Source organism: Apodemus sylvaticus, chromosome 4 (assembly GCF_947179515.1).
Source record: "Apodemus sylvaticus chromosome 4, mApoSyl1.1, whole genome shotgun sequence".
Taxonomy (NCBI): Eukaryota; Metazoa; Chordata; class Mammalia; order Rodentia; family Muridae; genus Apodemus; species Apodemus sylvaticus.
In genome coordinates, this window is record NC_067475.1 from 62774080 (window position 1) to 62782080 (window position 8001).

An 8001-nucleotide genomic window follows, 5' to 3' on the forward strand; every position below is an offset into this window, starting at 1 on the left:
ACGGAAAGGAACTAGTAATGTTTAGGTAACGAATAACAAAATGCTTGAATCAATATACTGATGTGATTAAGCAATTACGTGGAGTCAGAGGCAGGCTACCAACTGCACCAAATTATTAATAAAATATAATTTGGAGAAAGAAGATGTTAAAATTAAACAGCACACACACACACACATACACACACACACACACACACACACCAAATTGATGAGAGATGAAAAGAACTAGACAGCAAAAAAAACTTACACACAACCAGGTAGAACAAAATTTAAACTCGATGGAATGTTTAAAATGGACTAACTTTTAAAACTGTTTGGAAGGATTCAGTCATTTTTCCAGAGCCTTGGAGGGTCTCTGCCAGCTGGACTCGTCTTCTTAAGCCACGCTGGCAGGCGGCGATCTAATGAAAGGCTTTGCAGACAAGCTTCTGGCTAAAATTCAGGGAACGTGGTCTGAGGACCTCAAGTCTCATGGTCTTCATGCAGAATGAGCTAGGTCCTTACCAATAACCGGGTATGAGCTTCCTGCCCTCCTCTCTCCAATGTCCTAGGATACAGTGGTATTATGCTTACTTTAATCTTTGTCCTTAGGGCCCAAATAGGCTCATTTTTGGGAAATTGGGACAATCCAAAAGGATCAACTTCCTCTGTATTAAAATTAGGTTTTTGGTTATGAGGTAGAATTCTTTCTGCCTCTAACTCCGTAGGATCATCACCCAATCCACCCCTAATACACACACACACACACACAAAGAACCAGTGGACTAAACAAGTTACAGACTTTCTCTTCTTCCATCCAAGCCTGGAGTTTTGAGATTGTGGTGTTGTCTCCAGTGTCAGTGACACAACTTTTTTTTCTAATCTTTTTTTTTTAAACCTTTTCTGCATCATATACATTTTCTAACCATCTTATGGCCCAACATGACTGTGTCAGTCCCTACTTTCATGCCCTCATTCCATTCAGCAGAAAAAAGACATCAGTAAGGAGAAGGGACTACTCCCTTCTTTTAAAAAGTAGTTTCTATGAGCTACTCACATTATTACTGCTACAAGCATCCCAGTGGCCATGCCTCCATTATATCACCTTACCTGACTGACAGGAAGAAGTCTAGGAAGTAGGGTCTTTGTAGTATCGTGTATCAGGCAAAGCATGAAGAATTCTCATACTATAGAATTGAGGAAAGTGAAATAAATATTTGTTTGGGAGATGTAGATAGGAAGATCAAGAGCTCAAGGCCAGTCTCAACCATGGAGCAAGTTTTAGGAACAGCCTACCCCTTATAAGAAACTGTCTTTAAATCCTGAGAAAAATTGGGGGTCTGGTGTGCAGATAAAACAGCCTCTGCTACACTTTAACCCCTTTGTCTTCTCAAAAATGTATGTGCATCTCTCTTCACCCTCATAGGACATATCCCCACCCACCAAGAGAAGAAAACATAAAGTATTGTTGAGAGACAAGCTGCTACTGATCATCACCATGTGTAGTTTCCCTCTTTGAGTCCAGACAGAATGTTATACTATCTGCTTTAGTCTTGTCTTGTCTTTCTTCCATTCTTCCTTTCTTCTTTTCTTCTTTTCTTCTTTTCTTCTTTTCTTTTCTTTCTTTCTTTCTTTCTTTCTTTCTTTCTTTCTTTCTTTCTTTCTTTCTTTCTTTCTTTCTTTCTTTTCTTCCTCCCTTCCTTCCTTCTTTCCTTCCTTCCTCCCTCCCTCCCTTCCTTCCTTCCTTCCTTCCTTCCTTCCTTCCTTCCTTCCTTCCTTCCTTCCTCCTCCTTTACTTCTTGTTTCAAGACACAGTTTCTCTGTGTAGCCTGGCTGCCCTGGAACTCACTTTGTAGACCAGCCTGGCCTTAAACTCAGAGATCCACTTTACTCTGCCTCCCTAGTGCTAGGATTAAAGGTACATCCCACCACTTACAGCTTAGTCTTTGCAATTTGCTATAATAAAATGCTTTAGACTAATCACTTTTTTTATAAATTCCAGAAATTTGTTTCTGACAATTCTGAAAACTAACAAGTCCAAGATGAAAAATGGTAGGAAATTTGGAATTTGATGAGATGTCCAGGGACAACCATGCTCTTCAGATGATTCCAGTCCTAGCACCATTTCACCCCCAACTACTTAGAGATTCCTAAGGAAAAACTGTTCATCTGATCCTACTCAACCCATGGGATTGAGAGATTATAAATAATTAGCTTGTCATTCTATGACAAGATAGCTATGGTGTAGCAATATATCATTGAAAAGCAGCCAAACAGACCTCCATATGCCTTCTATAGTAAGAGTGTTCCTATTCACAAAGGTTAAGCTCTCACAGATGTGCTCAACCTTTTGACACTCCAACATGCAACCAAAGGAAAAAAATCACTCCCCCCAAAATCTTATAATGTTTAAGTAAGATTACAATTTTGCATTAGGCCATATCTTAGATACATGTGGCTCAAGGACTGTAGGTTATACACATCTGAAAGGCTTCACTTCTAATACAGTTGAATTGAGAATTATGTTCAACATGGACTTTGGAGAGAAAACATATAAACCATAACCCAAATCATGAACCAAAAGTCTATTTATTTGCCCTCTTATTCACTCCTTAACTATGATGAAGTAAGACAGGAAAACCATTGTTAAAATTATTCTTCAGAAAAATCCAAAACCCCAGAATGGTCGGATTTCTGTGGAATCTTATAATAATGATCAGATTCTGCTGATAAAGAACAAAGGGGGCCTTTCTAACAGAAGAGAAGGCTGACCATCTTGGGGAAGGTGTTTGGGGTCTAGTATCCTCTACTGCCATGTCTGAAACAGGAGGTAGAAACTTTACTCTCTTGAGACATCATAACTTTCAGAGCCTACTTCATGCTGATAGAGATTTCTAGGCATTGGGGCTGCCTGAGGTGTTGAGTCCACTTGGGCTTCAGTAGGTTGGACTTAAAGATTTGGGTTCATTCAGGTCTCCCAAAATGCAACACCTCTTCCCTTTGCCTCCCATTATTTACATGCATAATTAACAACAGCTAAAGATCATGCTAAAAATAATTTTTAAACTTAAAGACTCAAGCTTTTTACCTATAGTTGTGTGTTTTCTAATAACTTTCCCCCAAATTTGATGCCAGTAAGTTGAAACTTCCTTTAACAATAAGGTTTGGAAGGAAAGTAACAGTTTTAATTAGATAGTTGCTATAAAGCTGTCACCCAACACCTCACATAGAGCTTTTCGAGCTACTTGGATAGAATTTAGCTTTAGAGCTACTACCTATGAATGTATTGTTCAGGGTCAACACATTTGTCTTTTTTTCTTTGAAGTTCTTAGATCACTGACTTGCTAGTCAATTTAGGTGACAGACCAGACAGAGAGCATAGCCTGTGTCACTTCCCTAGCATAAAACTGGTGGGCTTAGCTATTGATTCTTGCTGTCCTGCTGCTCACAGATTTTAGGATTTTATAATATTTCTCCATTTATTTTAGGATTTTGTAATGATATTTTCCCACCCCACTCCTGGCTCTAATTTGCGTTTTAGTTAGAGTAAATTGCTTGCATAATAGATGTAAGAGTTTAATTACTCTTCTACAAAATAAAAATATTTCTCTTTCATGTAGCTGTCCAGGATATGTACTCCAGAGATTCAGCAACTCTGATTGCTGCAAGCAAATCACCTATTAGAATGGATAGTCGGATGAAGGCCTCCTGTCAGATGTGTGACTCTTAAGAAATCCAGATCTTTGATCTACACAGCAGGAAAATTTCACTAGGTAGTCAGTAAATAGTTTCATGTATTGACAATGGGGTGTCTGTATTTTAAAATACCCACTTAATGCGTCTCTCTGTCTCCTAACCTGGACCACTAGCACCATCGTGCTACTGTAAGGTTTGATTAGATCTGCATTCCATTATTCATCCTATTATATACTAGCTATGTCTCTGGGTAAATTAGCTAACCCTTATGGATTTCCATTCTTAAACATGGAATACTGTTTAAGAGACCTACTTTCTATGCAAATTTGATATGGTATACCTGAAATATGCACCTAACACTTAATATTTCATAAATGTTTAATAAATGATTCTTACCTATATGAGTATTAAAATGGTATAACTTACCCACAAGATTAAAATGGTATAACTGGAGTTTGATTTTTACAGATGTGATGGATTCTCATTGCCACCTCTCCCAACACACACCATTTGCGCACATGCACACAAACACACACACACACACACACACACACACACACACACACACACTTATTTTTAGGCCCTGAGAAGGTTCTCTTCTTGTTATCTTTTTCTCATCTATAAAATAACAACCATAATATCCATTTTGGGGTCCATTCTTGTTTTTATCTTTTATTTTCTAATTAACAGGGCAATGTTTGGAAAACATAAATGTTATGGAAAAATAAAATCCTATAGATTTTATTTCTATTACACTTTTACACTCTTTGTGTAAATAATGCTTTGCAAAGCACTGTCACAGCTTTGTGGTGTCATCTTCATCTTCCTTAGCTATAAGGCTATTACTTTTTAAAGCTGAGGACCATGGGATATCCTTTTGGTTGTATCCATGGGGAGTTCCTTACTCTGCGTTATGAAGGAGAAACCAGAAGTCTCTGACTGTGGAAGAAACTACCCAAAGGCTGCAGTTAATACACATGGGGATCCCAGTGCAGAGAGCCCTAATTAGTCTAGACTATCGCCATCTTGGAGAGAGAAACTGGCCCTTGTGGGAATAGGAGATGAGGGTGAGTGTGAGGCTGGGACTCCTGAGAACAGACACTTGTCCAATTCACAGCCTCGCCTTGGGCTAGTTCTGCTAAGGGAACAGCTAGTGCTTATTCCAGTCAATGGGGGTATTCTCATCACAGAAGGATTGTGAGATTTGGCAAAGATCACAAAGGGGAAAAAATATCAGACGGAAACAGTCAAGAATTGCAACTCAGGATGGGACAGAAATAAAAAGCCCAATTCTGATTCACATATTCTGTCATACCCTGTTGATCTGGGACAAAGATCAAAAATTCAAATTGGACAGTTCCCAGCCAGGACTTACTTCTTTCCCAATGGGCTGTGTAGTTTTAACAACCAAGGAGTATCTTTTCTAATCATCAATGATAAGCTGATAATGGAAGAGCAGACACATTTGTCATTTGTAATTTCTATACCTCCCCTCTTTATTATCGGAACCTGGACATCTTGCACCCACCTTTAAAATGTAAATTTACCTACAGCTCTTCCTCCCATCTGTCCTAATGCCTGTCAAACTGAGATGAAAGGAAGCTGTACTAAGGCAAGTCTGAGATCCTCCCCTCTATCAGTAAAATCTTCCAGGAACCTTGCATTCCTCAAGCAAGACAGATCTGAGCTCTTGATACAGTCAGAAGGGGTGACCTACTTAAAAAGCCAGCAGTGTGTGTGTGTGTGTGTGTGTGTGTGTGTGTGTGTGTGTGTGTGTGATGAAACGAAAGTGAATTGTTTTGCTGAAATCTGACACTAAAAATAGGGCACTGGATCCTTCCCCTGCTTGGAAAAAAAGGCATTAAAATGAGTGTGTCTGTATGTCTGGGAATATGTCTCCATAGCAACCATTGTCCCACCTCCCCTATCAGCAGCATTACCCTTCTCCACGAAAAGAGGGCATATGCATGCCTCTCCCAGCACCCCTCCCAATCCCTTACTCCATGAAATCTAATTAAAGAGTGAAATGAATTTTAGCGATGGTCCTAGAGGCTGGGAGAAGTCCAAGGCTGGGGAGGGAAGCACTTGGGAGGAGGCACGGGGAGACCTGCCCTTCCACACTGGAGGAACGAGTGCCATGCAACTCCTCTCTCATTTTTAGAAAGAGCTGCAGCTTCCAGGCTGAGGGGCTGCAGGGGAGTGATAAACCCGCCATTCGATGATGTTATTACTTTAATGGATGCAGGACTGGTTGAGCACTTCATTTCCACCAGGGCTTCTTAGTTTGCAGCTTCTTCTCTTTATACAGCATCCAGTTTTCCTCAGACCCTCCTTCTGTTATTAATGAACACTGTCCCAATTTCCTATGACACTTGGATGAGGGAAGAGGAAACATCATTTGAGAAAATACATCTGTGTCTAGAGTGAGGTCCATTGCACTTAGGAACACCCCCTACCTCCAACCCTAAACACTCAGTATTTATATTAAGTATAAGAGCAGGCAAAAGAGCTGCAGGATAGCATCTGCTGGGGTCCTTCTTTAGGTCTCCAGGGAGTGCCTTAGCTCCATCTCCCCTATCACCTTCCTCAGCATCTAGCCAGGAGCAGCTCAGCACCTCCCCCCCCAGCCCCCAGCCCCCAGCCCCCTCCTCTCCCTCGACTCTGAACAACCCTGTCTCTGTGGTCCCCTGGTCCTGGTCCCTGCATTCAAATCTTTTCTACAAGTTGGCTGCAGGTCTGACTTTGTCTTATATGAGTCCCCTCAGGAGCAAAATTGCCCTCACACAGCATTCAGTCAGGTCTGGACTTGTCCCCTGGGCCGGCAGAAGGCAGTGCAGGAAGTCCGTGGGGTCTCCTGGGGGTGGGGGGGGGGGAGAGTGAACCACACATAGCACACAGGCTGGCGAGATTCAGAGCTGAGAGGAGTCGCGGCAAGAAGAGCAGCTAGGTCTTGTCCTCTGTCCTGGTGGAAGGAGCCCAGCCAGCTGTGTGCACAGGGAAAGTCAAAGCCGTGATCTCACGCAGGATGGAGTGGTTGGCACAGGGCGGCCGCATGTGACTCTGAGCTCTGGGCAGAGCCAGCTGTGGCATCTGCAGTAGCGTCCACCTCAGCTGCCAGCCTTACAGCTGCAGCAGCAGGCATCTCCACATCCTTGGATGGGATAACCAGCCTCCCCACTGAGGCCAATGGGGCCTCCCTTCTTGCCAGCGAGCTGACGCAGCAAGAGCCCCTTGCTTGCCAAATACCTGTGAAGCCTTGTAGGAAACAAAAATCACAAAAGACCCAGAAGAGCGGGTCCCTGTCAGGCCAGGGAGAGTCCAGTGACCTCTGTTTTACCCAGGCTGATGTGGCTTAGAGTTCAGTGTTTACTTGCAATAAAATTATGAGAACTAATATTTACCGAGCACTCACTCTGGGCCAGGAGTTTCTCTGCATGTGTCCGAAGGTGACTTACAAAGACGGAAACAGACATCACCCTTATCTGTGTTTGACAGGCTAGGTAAGAAGGGCTAAGGTTTGAACCCAGAGCACGCATGCGGTCTGAGAAAGAGGATGGAGGAGGGAGACAGCAAGAGAGAGCTGTCCATCCACTGGCAATAAAACTCTAGTTGCTCTAGTCCTCAGATCATCTTCACCCCCACCCACAAAGTGCTAAGGAATCTTATAAGACCAAAAAAAAAATTCATCATATAATCATTATGTAAATAACATCATTAAATGTTAGTGTTCAAATCAGAAAAAGAAGTCACTGTTAAGGCAACCATCTCAGCACCCAATGACCCTCCCGCTCACCCAGCTCCCCTGTGTGCTCATGTTTCACACAGTGAAATAAAATTCTCTACTCTGTTTTCCACTGGTTTTATAACAGGGTGCTTTAAGCACAATTTCACAAGGTTATTTTTTAATTGCTGTACCAAATTCGTTCCTTTGAGTTCATGGTACTGAAACTGACTCAGCCAAGACTCTTATTTTGGACTCTTAGATGATTTCTAGCTTGTCACCATTTAAAAAGCAACACAAAAGCAAAGCCTTTGCTCTTCTTCTGATTCTTTTTGTGGATTCTTCACAGACAGGGGAGGGCCATCCAACCTGTGTGTTCCTGTGACTGTGGTAACGTTGGCCTATAGTCAAGGTTCTCTGGGAGGATAGAGGTAGAGGAGCTGGAAGGCTCTCACTAGGTGCTGCTCGTTGCTGAAGGACTGGGAAGGAGCAAAGGCTTGAGTGGTACAGTCCTCAGAGCACCACCACCAATACACTAGAAATGGCGGACACACCAGGCCCAGGGGAAGCATCCACTCTGCAGAGGCAACACTGAGTGTGATAAT